Genomic DNA, 19727 nt, shown 5'->3' with positions numbered 1-19727 from the left:
GAGGGCAGCTGCATTGTATCACCCCATTTTAGCCCATTACACTATGTATAGGGGCCTTTTTCCCCCCTCTTTTGCATGGTAATTATTTTCCAGCCCAAAGGTAGCTGCAGGCAACGTCAGCCACTGCGTCAGGGCCCACTGCATTAGCCGGCCATTGCATTATTTATTTGTGTGCGGGCAGCCGGATGGATACCCCAAATCCGCCGAGACTCGGGGGGCCTCTCAATGTCACCTCGTGCATTGTGGGAGGCAGTTTCGGCCGCTTGGACCTGCACCTGGAAAGCTCAGGCAGAGAGTGGCTCAAGGGCAAAACGGTATCTTGGCGTTGGAGGACACGTGTGTGGGAGTAGTAGTTAGGTGTGTAATGTATTCAGGAATGGGTCAGAGGTTTAGTAACTGCCCTCCCTTATGCAAGAGTCAACTGCGAAGGGTTCATTGTGACGCACTGGATGACCATCTAAGGGGTCCTATAGGACATCATACAGCACCAGTGTTGTAAAAAGTATAAATACAGGGTCGCACAGTTCACACTGCCTAGAGGCTTTTTGTGTAGCTATAGATGGTCACATACAATCAGTTACCCCTGGGTATCATAGGTAAATAGATTTGATTTCAGTGTGCAGGAGCTGCTTATACATTATGCCATTCACCCCTGTGTATCAATGAAGGGTTATTACACCCAAATACCAGTGGGCTGGGTAAGGTCACAGCATGTCACGCTTATGTGGAGAGGGAGAGCGACATGGCTCAGTGATTGTGACGTTTGGGAGGTAATACCCTGGCGTCCCCCTCTGTACTAAAGCGCACACACAGACACACAGACGCGCCCACACACCGCTCTGTCGGACATGAACCTCCATGACCTGTCAGCCCCGGCCAATCGCATCGTGGCGCCCGGAATGACAGCTGAACCACTGTCCCTGTCATGGCTCCTCAGTGTAGAAACACACACACACGCACGCAAACACACATATCGGCCACAACAGCGGGGCAACATCAACATCAACTCCCGCTGGCCCCTTGGATCTATCTCTCTGTCTCCCTGCTTGCCAGGCAGCTCGACCGTACGAGACGCTCAGACGGCCTTGTGACATGACAGTGACAACGTACTGATGCTCTGGAGAGCATCCACAACGCCGTCCACTTCACCCTGCCGCGCAAACCCCCTCCCTTTTATCTCTGTTGACCCTTTAAGGCAGAGGATCCGTGTTTCCTTCCCTCACCAGGACAGAAGAGACAAACAAACACAGACACACAGAGAGGGCATTTTTTCAGTTTGCAAGATTAAACTTTCGAGAGAGCACACCATATATGACTTTTAGTGGGGTCTTGAAAATGATCAAAATTAGTAACACTTGCTAAAAGATGCATAGATATATAGATAAGCAGGTAGATGCCTAGATGGAGAGCATAATGTTAATGAGTGAGAATGAGTTAAAAAAAACAACAAGAAGGAATGACACAGAGAAACAGTTTCAGTGATAGAGATAGTTAGACTTTGCCCCGGTGCCCGGCGTTCCCCCTAATGGAAGCTGACACTGCTGAAGCGACCCGTGTGGACGGAGGGGAGGACCAGCGTATTGCAGGCGGCAGACCTCCCAATTATTTTTCTGGCTGATAAGTGCTGGTGCTTGTTTAAGGCTGCAGCATGGATGGAGGGATGGGATGTAGAGGGAGAGATGGAGGGATGGCAGAAGAGGAGCAGGAGGAGGAACAGAGGGGATGTGGCTGGGGCTGGGCTGCATGGCTGACAGGTCTTGATCTGGCAGGATGGCTGGCTGTCACACACAACTTAAGACGGGGTTTCTCCCCGGGGCTTATACGCACGCGCGCGCACACACACACACACACACACGCTGTGCATCATGTAAGCATGGGGGAAACAATCTGGAAATGGACAACAGTGTACACACACGTGTTTACAAACATGTCACAACACACACTCACACACATACTGTTTACAGGTGATTGCACACTGAACTACTTTAAAAGACAGTCTGTGTACTTACAGTTCTAACACAGTGCATTTGAAACATGCAGTTGTTGCAGTTTACAAAATCTGCACAACTTGATATATTCAATTCCAAATATTTACTGAAGTAATACAAAATGATCAGTTTTTCTGCATGACAGAAAACACATCCGAACAGCTTTCCTGTTCTTTTCATCACTGTAATTAAGGTGACGATGCAAAAGATTGAACAATTCAAAAACCTTTTTGTTCATGAAACCAATTTGTCAGACTGTTAATACTTTCCTCTCTGAACCCAAAAGTTTCATTGCATATTCCAAATCAATTAATTTGTGAATAAACCATATATTTCTGTTATATTGGGACCAGGCCTATAACAAAATATGGAGTATATTATTCAAGATTTATTTGCAGTTTTGGATAATCAGTTTACCTACCAGATGCATGTTAAAATAAGCAGTGGTTATTTCGTAATTAAAAGGACATTTTAAGAATATAAAAAGTGAGTAGGTCCAAAATACACAATATTTATGGTTCCTCCTCTTGGCTTTAGGAGGATCATCAGCTGGATCAGTGAATTTGCTGTATCTGATTTAAAGTGGCTTTGAGGCTGCAGTGTCCGGGATTTTCCTAATGGCTTGGTTGCCTTTCTGGACAAGGAAGAAGGCTTTGCTGATGGAAAGCAAGACAAACATATAATCTGTGTTTGTGTGCATATGTGTGCAGAGCCGGCAGTTGCGCTTGCATATGCTTGAAGGGTTCGGGAGCCGCCACTTTTTCCTGTTTGAGCAGGAACAGAGCTGTAACGAGCGGGAGGCGAAGACGGCGAGCAGTGAGCCGTTAGAGAGAGAAGACACTCTCATTTGCTCCTTGGTTGGCAGTCTTCGTGTGTTTGTGTGTGTGTTACGGCGCGCGCGTGTGTGTGTGTTCACGAGATGGAAATGCTTATATTCAAAATTATTTAATGAGTCCTTAAAAAAGAAGTTTGAGGACAATTCATTCCAAAACAAGGCTTTTCAGAATAATTATATACTTATAAAATAATTGCATACTTCAGATCAGACTTCGTATCAAGGAAATTGTTGCATCAATCACACGAGGCCAAATCACGCAACAGCAGTTCCTTAGTGTCAGCTCTTGTCTAAACAGCGGCGATATCAGTGTCACGACAGCCTATAATTTGCCCCATCTTAGCTTAAATGAACGCCATAATAAGGGTTATTCAATCCACGCTAAGTGTCATAATCTGGAGCAGAGTGGCTGCATTACATCGGTGTCATTGCTGTGCTGTTAATGCCTCAGTGATCACCGCCACTGCTAACATGGCCCAGAGCCAGGAAAGACTGAGCGGTGTCAGAGGAGAGGAGATCATATCAGCCACTGAAACCCATCAGCTTCTCCCAAAGAAGAACTTTTCTCCAAGATTTCTTTTCATATTTCTTTTATTTCACCTCCCTTCTACTCGGCGTAGAAAGAAAGACAAAGCAAGCAAGAAACCCCTTTCTCAGTCTTTTTTACAACTCGTACTGTGTATTTATTGCAGCTCCTTTCATTATCACTTTTGGTATTCTTTATGCATTGCCCAAGAGGAATTTTCCTTTTGCCTAGCGAGGGTGCAGCTTCAGCAACTTTGCTGTGCTCCCGGAGTGGCTAGGGGTTAACTAAGTATCATTCAGGGATGCTTTCTTTCTACAGGTACGTTCGTATAGAGGAGCAAATCTTGAATCCTGTTGAGTGAAAAACTCACTAACCGCTGCGCTAACCTGCCAACTTCACCTATTGTATGGCCCCGTGTATTTTCGATGTACAAAAAAACCACTCTGGGATACTTAGTTGTGCAGTTTTGTGGTCCCCCTAGTGAGGAAAAGTCTTTATGTGTGCCTCCTCTCAAGCAAGAGTCGCTCCTTTTGCTTTAATTACAGTAAGTACAGCAGACCCCCCAGGCTTGTTTAAACAGATCAACCAGCAGAAGAAAGAAGAAAATGCTAATTAGTCCTATAATGTTGCTGACCACGCTAGTTCCTTAGCACTGCTGAGTTTTATTGACATAAGAAGGACAATAGGAATCTGTATTCAAATGACTCGCTCTGCCCTCGTGTTTGGGTGCAGCTGCTGCCGCGTGTAGGCCGCTACCTATCACGTATTTTCATCGTATTGTGAGATAGGGTGGAATTAGACCCGACGATGCACAGGAGCACAGCATGTGTTTGCGTGTGTACCTGTTTGGTTTCACATCTGAGTGTGTTGCAGCCTGTAGATTGTCAGCATTAGGGTGTGTTTTGCTTTTTTACATGTGTGAATATTGCAAAAAAAAAAGGTGTGTGCCGAGTTTTCCATTCCTGTGTGTCTTTGTGTATGTGTCAACTCCCCATCCTCAACTTTCGGTGCAATGCAGAAAGCGTCTAATGCATTCCATGTTTCTGAGCCGAGTGCGTTTGTGCGTGTTTGTGTGTGCGTGTGTGTGTGCGTGTGTGTGAAGGAGAGAGAGTCAGAATCAGGATCAATACTATTGACCTGTTTACCTTGGTGCCGAGCATACGGGGCCAGCTCTCTCCGGTTTACCACTTGAAACATTAAAACCAGACTATTAGTAATACTTTGGTCCTTCTCTTTGCTGATTGGACGACCTGCGCCAGGGCAGTCCACCTAACAGACACCGAGAGAACTGATAGATGGGGGGTGAGAGGTGGAGGGAAAAAAGGGGGTTAAAGAGAGAGAGAGAGAGAGAGAGAGAGACCCTGATTCTAATCCTCTTGACTTAAAGCCATCAGGTTTCGCCCATGTCTCGCCGCTTGCCTCTAGACCTGATGTGGTCACTCAACCCTATCGAGCTGCAGGGCATTGTGGTCCGTCCGTCTCTGCCACACACACACACACACACACACACACACACACACACACACACACACACACACACACACACTCCCCCCTCCACCCTCAGGCGCTTTTGTGCTCCCCCCCCTCCTCCCTTTCTCATCCTCCTCCACACCACCAAAACAGAATTTCTTTAAATGCTTAATTTTTCCCCCCTTTGGCTTCCTTTTTGCAAGCGCCCTCTCACTTGTTTGTCCATCGATTTTTCATCCCTCTCCAGCCGCTGCCCCCCTCCGCCTCCTTCCCGTTCTCCTCCTCCTCCTCCTCCTCCTCCTCCTCCTCCTCCTCCTCCTCCCTCCTCTCTTCCTCTCGCCTCTCCCCCCAGCTCTTCGTCTGCATCTCCCCAGTCCCTCCCGCTCTCCCTCTGTTGTTGATGCAAACTGATTTATTTATTTATTTTAAGCTTGTTGCCCAGGTAATTTGTGGCAGGTAATGACTTTCAGTGAATCCACTTTGCGCTCTTTGAATTCTTTTTCCGACCTTTGCATCATCCAGGCCCATCTCGCCTCACATCCCCTTTGTCCCATTTGCTCTCCTACTTTTTTTTTTTTTCCCCATTTCCCTCTTATACCATCTCTGTCTCTCCTCCTCCTCTCTCTCGTCTCAGCTCTCTTCCAGTGTATTTTTAATTCCCCCAGATATCGGCAGTGCACGGTACATGCATGTGTGCGTGTGTCTCTGAAGCCCACCTGAGGAGGTGATTGACACCCGGCCCTCTGCTGTGGAGGCCTCTCACTCCTGTTTTCCTCTGTTCCCATCACCCCCCGTTCCATCCTTTTCACCCCCCTCTTCTCCAGCCATTGTTCTTGTGTCCGTTTGGGCATTGGAAGAGCAGTAGAAGTCTCCGGGAGTCGGAAGGTAAGGTAGGCAAGACGAGATGAGGGGAGGGGAAGTAGTGGCTGAAGATTTGCCTAAGATAATTTGGCGGTATTTTGCCTCCTTCCTGGGCGCTCTTTTAGAAACAATGATATCAAACGAGCATTCAAATTCAGGAGGCAAAGCTTTTTTTTTTTTTTCCTCGCACGAAATGATCCCCGCATCTCGTTATCTGGGAAGGTAGGGCGAAGAGGGCGAAGAGGGGCGCTGTGTGTAGGCATGTGAAATCTCAAGAGCCACCCGCCACACACACACACACACACACACACACACACACGCACACACACACACTTCAGCCTGCACTCCTCTGTCTCTTTCTTTCCTTCCCTCTGTCCATCTTTTTCTTGTTCCCATCTTCTCCTCCTACCGCGGCCCCGCTAGCACTGCTACATTAGTATTCATAGGAGGGACTCTGTTGGGGGGGTAAATAAGGCTTCTGGCTGTTCCCCCAGCCAGCTGGCATACTGGGGCTGGCTGGAGAGCTGCACTGGACACTTACAGAAACAAGGAGTGGGTACTGGGAAGAGACAAGGACTGGGGCAAGAATTACAGTAAAATGGTTCAGAGTGTTTTGGTTTGAACAGAAATAACCTTCATTTGCTGTATACCTTACAGTACAGCACACTTAACTGTACAGTACTATGCTAAAAGGGTGCACTGTCACCCTCTCCTGATTGCACGCACAAAATTATCCTTTAAATGAATGCTTTCAGAAAACGTCTGCAGTATGGTACTCACATTTCATTATTTGAAGGACAACAAAGAGGATAGATTGAAATAGCACCGCAGTGTGAACAAATGTACAGCTCACTTGTGAGTTTGGTAATCAAAAAACAATAAAAGTTTCGCACACTGGGTTTTCTTGCCAGTTCCTGTTAATGCAGACATAAACTCTGGTTTCCTGCAGTGTGACATTTCCTCCTCTGAGACTCTCGACAAAGTGAGGACGGTAGTTTTTAACATTAATGAGATATCTAAGAAGAAGCAGCGTTAGATAGCAATTCTGTGTTGTTTGAATTTTGACAGAAGTGCAGGGTCCTAATGAATGAGTTTGTCTGCACTGTGAGTGTGATGGGCAGGTGTCAGTGTGGGGAGACCAGCTGCCTGGTCCCTCCAGGAGGGGACAGTAGAGAGCAGGGAGACCACATCTGCCTCCCTGTCGTGCAGGAGGAGAAGGGAAGGAGGAACATGAACAGAAATATTTATCATTTCACAATATTTACCAAAAATCAAGAAAGGAGAAAGTTACTGTAGAGCAGAGGAATGGGAGAAATAGATACCAGGGTTGTTTGATTAAACATGAATGGGAAGAAAGTAGAGAGGAAATAAATTCTCATAAATCCCAAACAATGTTTCCACATTTCAAAAAGGACACCCAGTGTTTGTGCATACACACACATAGACACACTTGTACACACTCTAGTACTTCCTTCTGGCATAATCCAGAGGTCAGGGCAGAATTCATCTCCCTTAATCATGCAGATGAACATGACCTTGGCCGGCCTTGGCACCCGGTCACATCAGCACCCTTATCCAGCCTAGCTTTGCATCTCTGATTGTGTTAAATCATGTTTCCCTATCATCAGCAGACACCGGATGGACAGCATCCTTCTCTAAGCACATCCAGAAAAGGATAATTGCCAAGACCTTTAAAAGCCTTTCAGAAAAAGAACCTGGAAAAATCAACATAATTCAGATGAAGGGGAATATCAGAAATGTAAAGTAAAGGATGCCAGGCAATATTGGGAGGGGGGCCGGGGAGAAAAGATTCAAGAGTTTTAAAACAGCGGGTCCTTGGCATTATTATGATGATGCGTTTAGCCATGCAGAGTGGGCCAGCCCATTGGAGGGCCCCTAAATGAAGAGGCTGACCTTCAACAAGCCCTCTCTCTGTTCATTAGCCACGTGGTGCTTATCTACAATAACACTGCTGAGGAGAATATGAGGCCAGCAGGCCCAGCCAAAGTCAATGATGCACTACAGGTGGAAAAGATGAGTGTCTGAATTTGACTTGAGGTGCTAGACTTTTACCCTGCTAACCCTACTGCCCCAATCTTTCCACAGTCCTGTTAAAAAGTCTAAAGTTATGTCAAGTACATACACTATGTAATATCAAGTTAACTTTCAACTTTCACTGTGGAATTATAGAAGAGACTTTATTAAAGGGAGAGTACGTGGGGTGCCCAATCCTTTTTCCCTTGAGTCTTAATGTGGAGCAAATCAAACACTGATTGGATTGTTAAGATGCAAACTGTTACCAGGATCCCAAGTTCCTTTAATGGACAGACTTCGTGTATAGTGTGACTCTGCCCTCTCTTCTCAGATTATGGAAAAAAAATATAAAATTGGGGATCCCCCATATTACAAGGGCTTTTTTACCTCACAAAGAAACATCTGGCTGGCCAAGTCTGGCCCACGGACCCCACTTTGAGAGGCCCTGCTATACAGTTTTTTTTAATTTTTTTTACATTAATGTGTTCTTTGCTTTCTGAATGGGTGCAGTATATGTGAAGTAGAGTTTAAACTGAAATGAAAAAGGTGCTTTTACTCCAAACAAGCACCCTGAATCACATACAGCTTTTGTGGAAGCATCCTGTAAAATGTATGATTCAAGACGAGTGACAAGCTTTCTTTTTATTTGTTTTTCATTTTCAGACACAAATTGACCAGCCGGCACTCTCCATAACGATAGCTCACGAGGTGTCTCTATTTTGGTGTGATTGTTGGCCATTTACCTCTAAAGGACTGTGGAGGTAAGAACAGGAGGCTCCGCTTTTCTGGAGTCTCAGTAAACACATTCCCTTTCATTTTTGGGCAGAAAAATAGTGTAGCTACATTATGTATTTAATGCCATCTGTAAGTGTCAATATTGAGTTAAAAGTAAAGGCATGCAAGAACGCAAAATTAAGAAGTTAAATAAGAAATAAATCAGTTCTCTCCATATCAGCCAGTATAGGCCCAGTTCAAGCACTGATATTAGGGTTGGGAGGTGGGGTAAATAGATGAATAAAGAACAGAGAGGGGGAGAGCAGACGAAGAACATGGTCGATAGTGTCAAAAGCGGATGACAGATCTAAAAGAATGAATATTGATCTTCAGGGGGCCTTTACTCAGGCGACCTGTGGGAGGTCAGCCTGTGTAATTAGACCAGCGGAGGTCTAACGCTGAACTGGGGATGGGGCTGGTGTTAGAGGAGAAGGCTGGAGCCTGGAAGGACAGTATCATGCTTGAATTTTAGATGTGGACAGTGCACATAAAAACTGTGCTCAAATAATTACAAATTCTTAATTTTCTGTGACAGTTTTGCCCCAAATGTCAGCAAATTGTTTTTATTTTTCAAATCTCTTGGTTCAGCTTTTGCTTTCACAATGTCAGAATTCTCAAGTCCCCCCTGCACACTTTCATTAGGAGCTGCTGCATTTTCCATCCTCAGTAAGATGTAAAAATAATTTATTTATATAAGAAAATTTGTGCTGTGCCAGTTGGTTTGTGTGGCGGGAGTTGAAGTAGTAAATGTGGGCTCAGTGCGACATGGATAAGGTGCTGTTTATTGGAGCGGTGGATTAGAGTCCATACAACCCCAGGCTACAGACGCTGCTCAAACAGGTTTCTGCTTGATGATGGCAGTTAACTCTTCCTCTAAGTGCTTCTCTCTCTCTGTCTATCAGTCAGTCTATCTCACAGTTAGCAGTGTAAATACTCACTTTAAGTTATGGACGGGGGTATGGCGCCTGCACCCTAACACACAGGGATCTATTCTAAAGCATATATGCAAATCTAGACACACACATAGATAGACATCCTTACAGGCAAAGGCCCATATGCAGTCCCGCGCACCCACAGGCACACACACGCGTGCGCTGTCTCTTTATCTGTCTGGCTGTGGATAAATGCGGGCAGCGGAGACTGAGTGTGGCTGTAATCCGTGTATCATTGGCTTTATCCACTGCAGTACCACTGCTGATTTAGTGCTTCACAGCCTTAGTAATGGGCCCCAGACACACACACACACACACACACACACACACACACACACACACACACACACACACACACACACACACACACACACCCACACAAACACACAGCATACACTGTGCACCATGTAGTGCATCCACCCCACATGTTTTGTCCTCACGAAGATGTAACTGCTCACAGATTGACCCTCAGTTCAGACACACATATGCGCACACTCGCATGCACATGTTTATGTAAGGATAGAGAACGACACAAGCATGGATGTACTCACACACAGCGCACACACCCACACGCTCACAGACACACACATCAGCAGCGGTGTGGTTGTCACCGCCCGGGGACGTCTCATGGTAAGGTGAACTCGGAGTGAACCTGCTCCAAACATAAATAACATCTCTCTCTCATCTCTCCCAAGCCCCCTCTTCCTACCCTCACTCTCTTCTTCTCTCCTTCTTTCTCTTAAGTCCCTCCCTGTTCCTCCCTTCCAGTCTCCTCCGCTCTTTCATGTGAGCGGCGATACGCAAAAAGTATAAGCATCAACACAAAGGGATGTTGCGCACTCTGTAGCTCGCAGTACTCACACATAAACATAGCCTTGGAAGCACCTGAGGTCATGCCTTGAAGTACCCTCGCTGGCACTCAGCAACTGTATGCCAACATTGCCACAGTCACATCAAAGTGACTTTCAAAAGACTTTGGATCATATTTTATTAGGTGATGTCTTAGATCTTTTCTTGGCCAAAATCGCATCTACTTCTCTTACCTAGTTGTTTCTGCAGCCTTACATTCATCCCACCTCTGAGAAAAGCAGCCAGGAACACAGTCAGAGCGCCCAATGCGACATCTCTCACTAATAACCTACCACCTCCTTTTGTTTATAGCTTTTTATATCAGAGAATCCACCCCTTCCCCCTCTTTGTCGCTGTTGGTCCGTATCTTCGGTCCCCTTGCTAGCACTTCCTGTTAACACACGAGGCGTTTATTGATAGGCCATTCCCATTAGTGCTGTTTACCTGTCAGGGCTCACTGCACTAATGAGAGAGCTTTGGGGAGGAAAAATGAGTAGGGACGGTTAAACGCTAATGGATGTTTACAACCTCCCTGGATACTACTGTGCTTGCCGCCACCTCTGCTGGTACCGCTATCACCAGCTTCAGACCCGTTCGCCGGCTAATTGGTACAGCGCTGAAGAGCCAGTCTTGGCCTATTTGATTATCATGGGATTAGGATGGGTGGAGAGAGCATGGAAAAGGATGGAGCCAGATAAGTAGGGGGAGGATTGGCGTTAGAGAGTGGGAGTTGCATTTGGGGTTGCGGGCCTGATCAATATCTAAAGATCAGGGGCTTTGGAGGGGCTGAGTGCAGAGACTGGAGTGGGAGCTAGATGGGGGTTTGAAGGGGTACGTACGAGGGTCATAACATCAGCCCTACGTCAAAAGGTTCTCTTAGAGCACTATTAGTGCTGGTGCTGAAGGGTAATTGTGCCATTAGAGCTGTAAGTGATACTAAATGGTGCAGGTATGGTAAAGGGACTACTGTGTATAGCGAGCTGGCAAGTGATCTAATGTAAATCTCCAATCAGGCTTCTTAATAGCGGATGTATCCTTGAGAAAAGCACCCATAATTGTTTCAGTATGACTGATGATCTTAAAATATCGCAGTCTGACCAAGCCAACCTACTAGAGTCATTCGATTTGGTCTGAGGAGCAGAGACTAAGTAAATTCTGTTCATTTTATATGTGACGTTTCTCTATAACACAAACAAGGTTTTAAAGAGAGTTTTACTGTACCTACACAGAGTAGACACCACATTGTGCTGTGTACACACAATTTGTATTTTATTATTTTATTAGATTACTACTGAAATCTTTTAAGTGCTGGATTAGCTGTGGAAGGTATTTATCTGTTTATCGAATGGCTGGGCTCATAACCTTTTTTTCCTCCTCAGTGTCCTTTTTTCAGTTCTTTTGAGCAGGCTATGGGTTAATGCTGAAAATTATTATCGGATCAATAGCCTGCAGTCTCAACACTGTGTGCAGTTAAGATGACGACAGATGGTCAAATTTTATAGGAGGTAGTGTTGGTTCACTAATGCAGTTGTCAGTGTCGACTTATAATCCACATTTTCTCCGAAACGGATTAATTTTTACACATCCGCCGTTAAATGAAGGGGTCAGAGAAACTCGCTACAGAGCAGAGACCCTAACCTTCTTTCTCTAATTCGCTTTCTCGTTCTCATTTTCTCAATTGCTTATCAGCTCCGTTTCTTCACTAATTAAAACCACACATGAAACAAGGGGATTGTAGACAGACAAACACACACACACACACACACACACACACACAGGAAGAGAGAGAGAGATAGAGATAGTTGGAGCTACAATTACCAGGCAGGCCTCTAGTGTCTCATTGGGTGTCTATTAAGAGGGGGGCCTGGCTCATTGTAATGATGGCAGAGTTTAATTACTTCCACCCGGCGCCTGTTGTAAAACATGCTGATAAATGAGCCAACAGGACGGCACATCATTATTTTTCTATAGTGCCAGGCTGCTCGTACATGATTATGAGAGTGGGAGGGAGGTTCCCATACCTGCAAGCGCCTGAGAGCGTATTCGCTGTGCAGGCGAAGAGAAGAGGAAGGTATGTGGCAATGTGTGTGTGTGTGTCTTCTCTCAATTTGTCAGTGTGCGTGCGTACATGTGTGCAAGCACAAGGAGTTGAGACATTTGATGGACTCGTAGATGTCGAATCAAAACACAATAGTAAGCAGTTCCACCAACCCATGCTAGCGCAATGATATCCGGCCACCCATGAGATAGATATATATTCATAGCACACAATGGCCGATGTTATTCACTGAGCACAGGGCTGCTACTGAGCACTGTGTGCACTAATGCAGCTCAAATACAAGAATGCACACACTGTACACTGCACCTCACAAACAAATATACATATTCATAGTCATTAATTTTACACATTTTTTAGCGGGGGGGATGCGAGGACCCCCTCTGATTAATTGTGTTGCTCCTCCACCATTATTAAATCGCTGAGGCAAATATCCCCCATACAATAAATCCCTCTTGGCCCATGATTAATCAAAAGGCGCACGAACCTAAGAGTGGTGGCGGGCAGGTAGAGTTACAGTGCTAAATCATCTTTATTGCACGACGAGCAGGTTTGTGCATGAGCTCGGGGTCCAGTGCCATGGTGGAGTTGAGTGCATGCTTGGTTTCTGGTCAGCCAACCATGGGTCGCAGACATTTTGACCTCCGTGCCATTGATTTACCAGCTTGACCAGGGCACGAAGGTGAACAAGATTGTAGCGAAATAGACTCTGACGGGGGGGCAGTGATTAGAGGGACTTTGCTGTCCCATTGACAAGTTTACCAGTCATCTTTAAAATTCACAGCAGCCATTTTATCCGTTTATACAGGAGTGTGGTGTGAAAAAATGTTTAACCTTGCCCACATTAGCCTGCACCATCAATTGGCATCACCTCCAATTAGTGGTAGGTCATGCCGTGATAATAGTGGGTTATATAATTAGAGACGGTGCCTCCCCTTCACCACTGGCACATGGAGACTTTGTGGGGGAGCAGTCACATGAGGCAGAGATGGAGAATCTACAAGACCCAGGTTTCTGGAAACCTCAATTAACCTAAATGATTAGCTGTAGCCATGTAGCGCACCTCACTAGCTTGACATTTCTCAACCAAGCTAATATTAGCATAGTGACTTCATTCCATCCTGTTGTACTTCATCACTGTCCTTTTACCGGGAGGTCTTTCTTGTCTTATTGACCGAAAATGACAATGTTTGGAGTATCAGAGCCTCGTTATTTCCATTTAGCACAAAAGTGCTGATGCTAATTTGGTGGTTGCATAATGAGTTTTACATGTATTTGATTAATAGGGTGCAGGGTGGCGGTACAGCAACAGAGGCTACTGCGGTACGTGGTTTATCTTCACCTTATGTTAAATACTAATTGATTTCAATGCATTTTTAATCACTTACTAATTGGCGATTACACTTTTAAAACATGCCCTGTTGCTGCTCTGGCAGAATCACGGGGTTGGTGAGTGTGAAGATGGAGTTTAAAGGGCATAGTCCTCTTTGCATCCACAACTAAATGTCACAGTTGTCTGTTAATGTGTCAACCAAATCAAACATGCACAGTGGTCGAGGGGTGCTAAGTGACAGGTGACCTTGGTGGCGTGATGGAAGACTGGGCTGGTATTTGAGCCCTCTGATCTTCGAGTGGGAAACCCTGTCTGGTCCTGTCTCGAGATGTATGCCCAACCAATTAGACATGAAATGGCAGTGACACTCACACCCCACTTATCAAAACAGTCTTCAAGTGTGTTCATGAATTCAAATGAAATATGCTTCTTTGCTTCAAACATGCAGACAGGGTCATGCGGAATTCGGTCTGCATTATTTGTATCTAGGTCAACATGTATAATGATTGTTGCAGAGGTCAAAAAAAGGTGAGTATTACACCAAAATATCTACCTTCATGCTTCTTACTCGTCTTCTCACCTTGTCAAGTGTGTATAATATCCCAAAAAACTCTGATAGCTATTCATTCTTTATTTTTTTTCCTTCCCTCGCCCCTAGTTACCCCGTCTTGGACAGCCTCCCCCATTGGATGGCTCTCAGAGGGCCCAGACACCTGGTTGGGTCGTCTGCAAGGCATCTGACCTCCCATACACCCACCTGCCCCCCTCCTCCATCTATTACTGGGCCCCACAGTGTTCCATAATGTTCTGAGTAGTCAAGCATATAAATAAAGGTGAAGCAAAATGACTGCCTCTGTCTTGACAGAAGTGCTGAACCACAAAGAACACCTTGAAGGGCATGTTAACTGTCAATAGAGTTCTGTGTAAGCCCCTTCAATTAACATAAAACTTAACAGCTCCCCAGTTAGCCGCTATATAACCCTGGCGCTGTCTCCCCTCACCCATCCGCTGTGTTACCCCCCCGGTGTTGGCTGCCGTCATGCCGTCTAGCCGCCGAAGAGGCAGTAAACAACATCTCACCATGTACTTGCACAGAGGCGGTTACAAACACGCATACGGATAATGATATTCTGCACACACACACACGCACATTCGGTCCCTCATTCACACACACGAAACAAACACACACTGGCGAAGCTTCAGCATAGTCCTTGCAAATTACAAACCCAAAGAGGCTCTGCTCACATTTTGTACACACACAGACATACAGACACACACATGAGAATGCACACGCACGCACAAATTTGAAAAATCCCATTTACTGTGATGCTACGTGACTGAACTTTGCTAGCGTAGCGTAGCTTACCCCTCTCTCCCAGGCCCATGGTAATACTGCATGAGATTTGTGATGCAGTGGGGAGATGCATATGGAGGGCCTGCGCTCGGATCTCTCGGTCATGCACCCCATTAGGTCCTGCTGTTGATGCTGTTGCTATCAAAGCTGAAGTAAACTGCTCAGCAGTCGGCTGTATGCCTAAGCACAGAGACGGAGACAGGCTAGCAATCACACTATCCTGCCAGGATAGGCCTATCTATCTTGTAATTAGGATGTGTGAGTAGGCTGCAGGGAGGTAACTTCAGGCTCTCAAAGTCTTCTGGTGTAAGATCAGCCTGATTTGGGGCCCACAATGTACAACAAAGTGTACCTTTGCTGTGAAAACACTGAGCGTGATATACAGGGTGATTCCAAACTAATGCTGCTTTTCTTAAAGGGTTTCAACTACAGTGAAGTATTTCATCATGCATATTCTCAGACTGTGTAGAATCAAACCAATCTAAAGAGGATAAATTGCCCTAAAGACAAACAGAATGATGAAAATGCCCAGAATGAATGGGCTGAAAGATTCAACCCTCTATGTGTTGAATAGCCCCTAATGTGTTTGGGTTTTGAGATAACATGCAGTAAATACCCGCATTCTTCTGCTCATCACAAAAAAATCCAATGGCAGCTTTCACATTTGCTTCCCATCACTGGAGATTCCTGGGGAGGCGTTATTTGTGCAACACATAACACTGCTGCTCTGTTGTAATTGTCTAGGTTTTGCAAAGGGCCACTCGTCTTTCATTCTCCTGCCAACACACATGCATATTCGTGGAGGTGAAACTAACATGCTTAGTTGTTGTTTTCCTGCTTTACCATTCTTCAGGGAGACTTAGTTCTGGTGTGGATTTGCTCCCTTCGCGCCCGCAGCAATGTGCCTGTGTCTCTGGGAGAGGGATGGCATCAGCTGGCATCGGATGGCAGCAATTCAAACCGTGGTTCCTTTTCTGTGGGCGCTCCTGTTCAGCAAAGTAGATTGCTGGGGGAGGTTGCTATACCTTCCTTCCTTTATTTCTTCTTCCTTTCTTGATTTTCTTTAATTCCATTCTTTACCCCCACCCTGCGTCTGTGCCTCATCCCTGCACAAACATCCGCCTGCTTGCTACACGCAGGGATGACCGATGAGATGGTTTCTCTCCAGCAAACTAGGCTGCACGCATGATAATATGTGTAATGGAGAGAAGTGTGGTTGGATAAAAGATACAGTAGAAAAAAACAGAAATCTGTAGAAAACAAAACAGACTGAAATGTCATCAAAGACTAGAAGTGAAAGGGAGATGCGGAAGACGATAGCAGAGGCAGTGTTCACCCCAGTCCAAGTGGTGTCTGTGAGTGACAAAAGGTTGCTCATCCTATTGCCACCCTGGCCTTATCCTTTTAGTGTAGCGCGCTGGTTTTAGGTTTGCAGAAAGACTCCAGCGTGAAATTCTGCTAAGCATGGTTGGGAGCCGCAGAACATGGAACACGGATGAGCCGGGATTAGGGAGGCCCAAAGCCCTCCCTTCATCTGCGCCTTGTATGGCGTCTGTGATCTGGATGGTGCTCAGTGGGCGACACATGCCTGTCAGTGTCCACTGGCTGAACACACAGCGACTCGAGGTCTTGCACGCAGTGACGCAGCCACACGCCACCTCCGGCAAATCCCCCCACTCTCCCACAGTGCCGCTCATTCTATACACCTCTGTCCACCAAGCCGCCCCCTCCAACCCCCCTCCTCACCCTCCATTTCCAATCCCCGTCTTTATCTTCCCTCCTGTTCCCTCTCCACATGACTACGTGTTCTTACTGTGATCTCATCACGCCTCGAACCGCACTAGGCCACTTAGCCAGATGTGCTACTGGATGCGTTGTGTGTTTACAGGGGTTTGGGCGTTTGCCTGTGTGTTCGTGTCAGGCATGGCCTTAAGCATAATACAATAATGCAGCATGGAGCATGGGTGTGAATTTATTGTCTGAGCTCAGCCTTTGTGTGTCCATCTGTGTGCTCTGATGACGGTGCATGTCAAGGGCCCATATGCTGTCCTCATTGAGTTCTTCTCGTCGTCTCCCCTTTTTGTCCTGTCCTTAAGGCTGACGGTACTTGCACACGCTTTTCATCTGCAGTCAATACCTATTGAGCTGTTCATGAAAGGGAAATGACAGCTAGTTCATAACTTCCAAGGCTGATCAATAAATACCTGCACTCGCTCAACTCGTTCCTGAACCACTCCTCTCTCCAAGAACTCATCCCGCAGAACCACCTTTTCAAGCACATCAGATCTGACAGAAAAGAAAGCCGCAATTATGTGGACAGTGTTTGATGTTAAAACATTACGGGAAGCAGTGTTATATGTTCTCTAGGATTCTGAAAGATGCAATAAGTGGTTCGATACAAAATAAACTTTTTTTCAGGTGACACATAAGTGGTTATTACAAAGGTGCTCTGCACAAAAGGCTTGATTCCAATTGCGGCTGGTGATTTATTTTGTGTAAATTTGTGCATGGATTTTTAAAGCAACTTTCGGGCACATGCATTAGTATCATGCATCATGCGAGGGTTTGTCTTTGAAAGGTGCATGTCTTCTTTCTGTGTAGCAAAATTAACAAAATGGGGAACGACTGCACTTCACATGGCGTCGACTTATCAGGTGAGTTCAGGTGAAGTGTTTGATCCTGTAAATCCACGGTGAGTCATGAAGGGAAGATGTAGATGAAGGGAGGCAGTTGAAAGGGGTTTTTGAGCATTGAGTCATCAGTTGAGATATTGATTCTGAGCTGCTCAACATAAGTCAGCTGAAACTATAATGTTTATTACACGTGGAGAGTGTAATAGATAGCTATTCATTTTTTCCTTGCATTCTTCATGTGTGTTAGTGTGCGTCTCTGAATTTCTGCACCGTGCTAGTATGTGGCCGTTGATTGCTCGGCATCTCAGAGGTGCCGTGCAGTCACAACAAAGCCTGTGCCCCTCACATACTTGTCCCCCGAGTCCAGGGATGTCGACACAGAAGACAGAGGAGTCTTTGAGGGCCAAACTAAGAAAAGCTCAGGGCCAGGAGCTAAGGAGAGGAGGAGAATCCAAGGTGGAGGGGGGGAAATAAATGATAAGTATCTTTGCTTACTTTTATCAAACATGAGAAAGCTCCCTCGCGGAGCTTGAAATGCTGAACTTTGCCTGCGTCCGGTTGCGACCAGCCAGCAGGCAGCTGTGGCTCCGACACTTCGCTCTGTATCTCTGACTCTCTCTCCCTTTCTGATGCTTTCTCCCTCGACCTCCCGTTCAAAGCAAAGTTGGCTCCTTATTTATGTGCAAATTTGCTCTTAGGCCCTACGAGGGTGGCGCGCATGCTGAATCTCTCCTTTCTGGGCTTTAGCAGATTATCCCGCTGCTCCCTTTGGTCCCCGTCGCCCTAAGCCCAGCTGCCCCGACCTTTTGTCATTGAGACTTTCTCTTCTCGCCTTGGTGTCTTTCTTTACCTCTCTCCCCTCCGCCCTCCCCCTTCCACCATCACTCCGTACACTTCCCCCCATGCCGCAAGGCCTGAACTCCCCTATCCCGCTGTAGACGCCACAGCCATCACCCCCTCCGCCTCCTCCTCCTCATCTTCCTCCTTCCCCCTCTTGCTCCATCTTGTCCCTTGCCTCTCTCCTCTGTCTTCTGCCTCCCTCCTTCACTCCCTCTCAAAGGGCCATTATATTGCTCTCTTCATGGACAAAGGACCCTGGAGAGACAGAGGGAGAGGGGTGGGGGTGGAGGGGCGAGAGAGAGAGAAGGAACATGGTTGGTGCTTTGCTGCTCGCTCGTTCCTAATCGATGAAAGTGGCCCACGTGGAGCTCTGAAGGCTAATCGATACTCTTTTTTTTTTTTACCCCCCTGTTTTTTTTCTCCCTATCGTTTTTTTCTTGACCGTCCGTTTTGTTGCTGACTCTGACAAAATGATGGCAGAGCAGAATAAGAGAGGGGTGGGGGTAGAAGGATGTGTATGGAGGGGACACCCCCTGATCACTTCTCTCTGGGGGTTCCAGAAGATTGCTCTATATGTGTGTTTTTGTAGGTATGTGTGTGTCAGTGTGTGTAGAACAGGTTTGTGTGTGTAGGGAGGGGTGCTTGGAAAAGCGGAGCTGACGAAAAATAGAGAATGAAATCAACAACGTGACCTCCTTCGACCCCATCTGTATCCCTACACCAGCATCCCATCCCATCCCACCCGCCCGACACTTTTGCCCCTTTTCTCTTGCCGCTGCCTCCCTGCCGGGTTAGGTTGCTGAGCAAACAGAAGGCAGAGAGTCGACTCTTTCTCTGCCCCAGCTCACCGTATGGGCGCATGGAAGGATTTGGGAAGCCTCAGCCTGCTAAGCCACTTCATTGTATTCTTCTCCATCTTCCCTCTCTCACCTCTCCCCTCTCTCTGTCTTTCGCTGTTCTCACACTGTCTATGTCTCGGCTCTGTCTAGGCCATGCATAGATATAAAAGCAATGTCGTCACACATCTGTTTGACACGAAAACAGATGATTTTTGCAGTTTTATCGTCCGTGGACAGCAAAGATAAACAAATATTTCCATACTGCTAACTTTTACGACAGAGTAAAAGTATTGGCAAAACAGTGCATCCATTTTTTGACAAAAAACATGTCAAATGGGAGATTCACTTTTTTTATTTGAGCTTAAAAACACATGCAGGTAGCATCCTAGCCTTAAGGGACATC

The 19727-nt window shown here is 46.2% G+C and overlaps 1 protein-coding gene across 26 annotated transcripts in view; it reads left to right on the top strand.

Annotated features, from left to right (window-relative positions):
* The window catches only part of pou3f1 (POU class 3 homeobox 1), a 221632-nt gene that overhangs the window by 91123 nt on the left and 110782 nt on the right, over positions 1-19727 (top strand). For 23 of the 26 annotated variants that reach the window (XR_005070715.1, XR_005070718.1, XR_005070714.1 and 20 more), the window contains one exon: positions 8378-8475. The exons of 2 other annotated variants lie outside the window; for them this stretch is intronic. The gene's annotated coding sequence lies outside the window, so the exon portion shown is untranslated. Of the gene's footprint in view, positions 1-8377; positions 8476-14316; positions 14507-19727 lie in introns of those variants that run through there. One more of the 26 variants, XR_005070713.1, reaches the window with a different exon arrangement.

This window comes from Acanthopagrus latus, chromosome 17 (genome assembly GCF_904848185.1).
Source record: "Acanthopagrus latus isolate v.2019 chromosome 17, fAcaLat1.1, whole genome shotgun sequence".
In the NCBI taxonomy this organism is placed as follows: domain Eukaryota; kingdom Metazoa; phylum Chordata; class Actinopteri; order Spariformes; family Sparidae; genus Acanthopagrus; species Acanthopagrus latus.
This window is presented reverse-complemented; position numbering and strand designations above follow the sequence as displayed.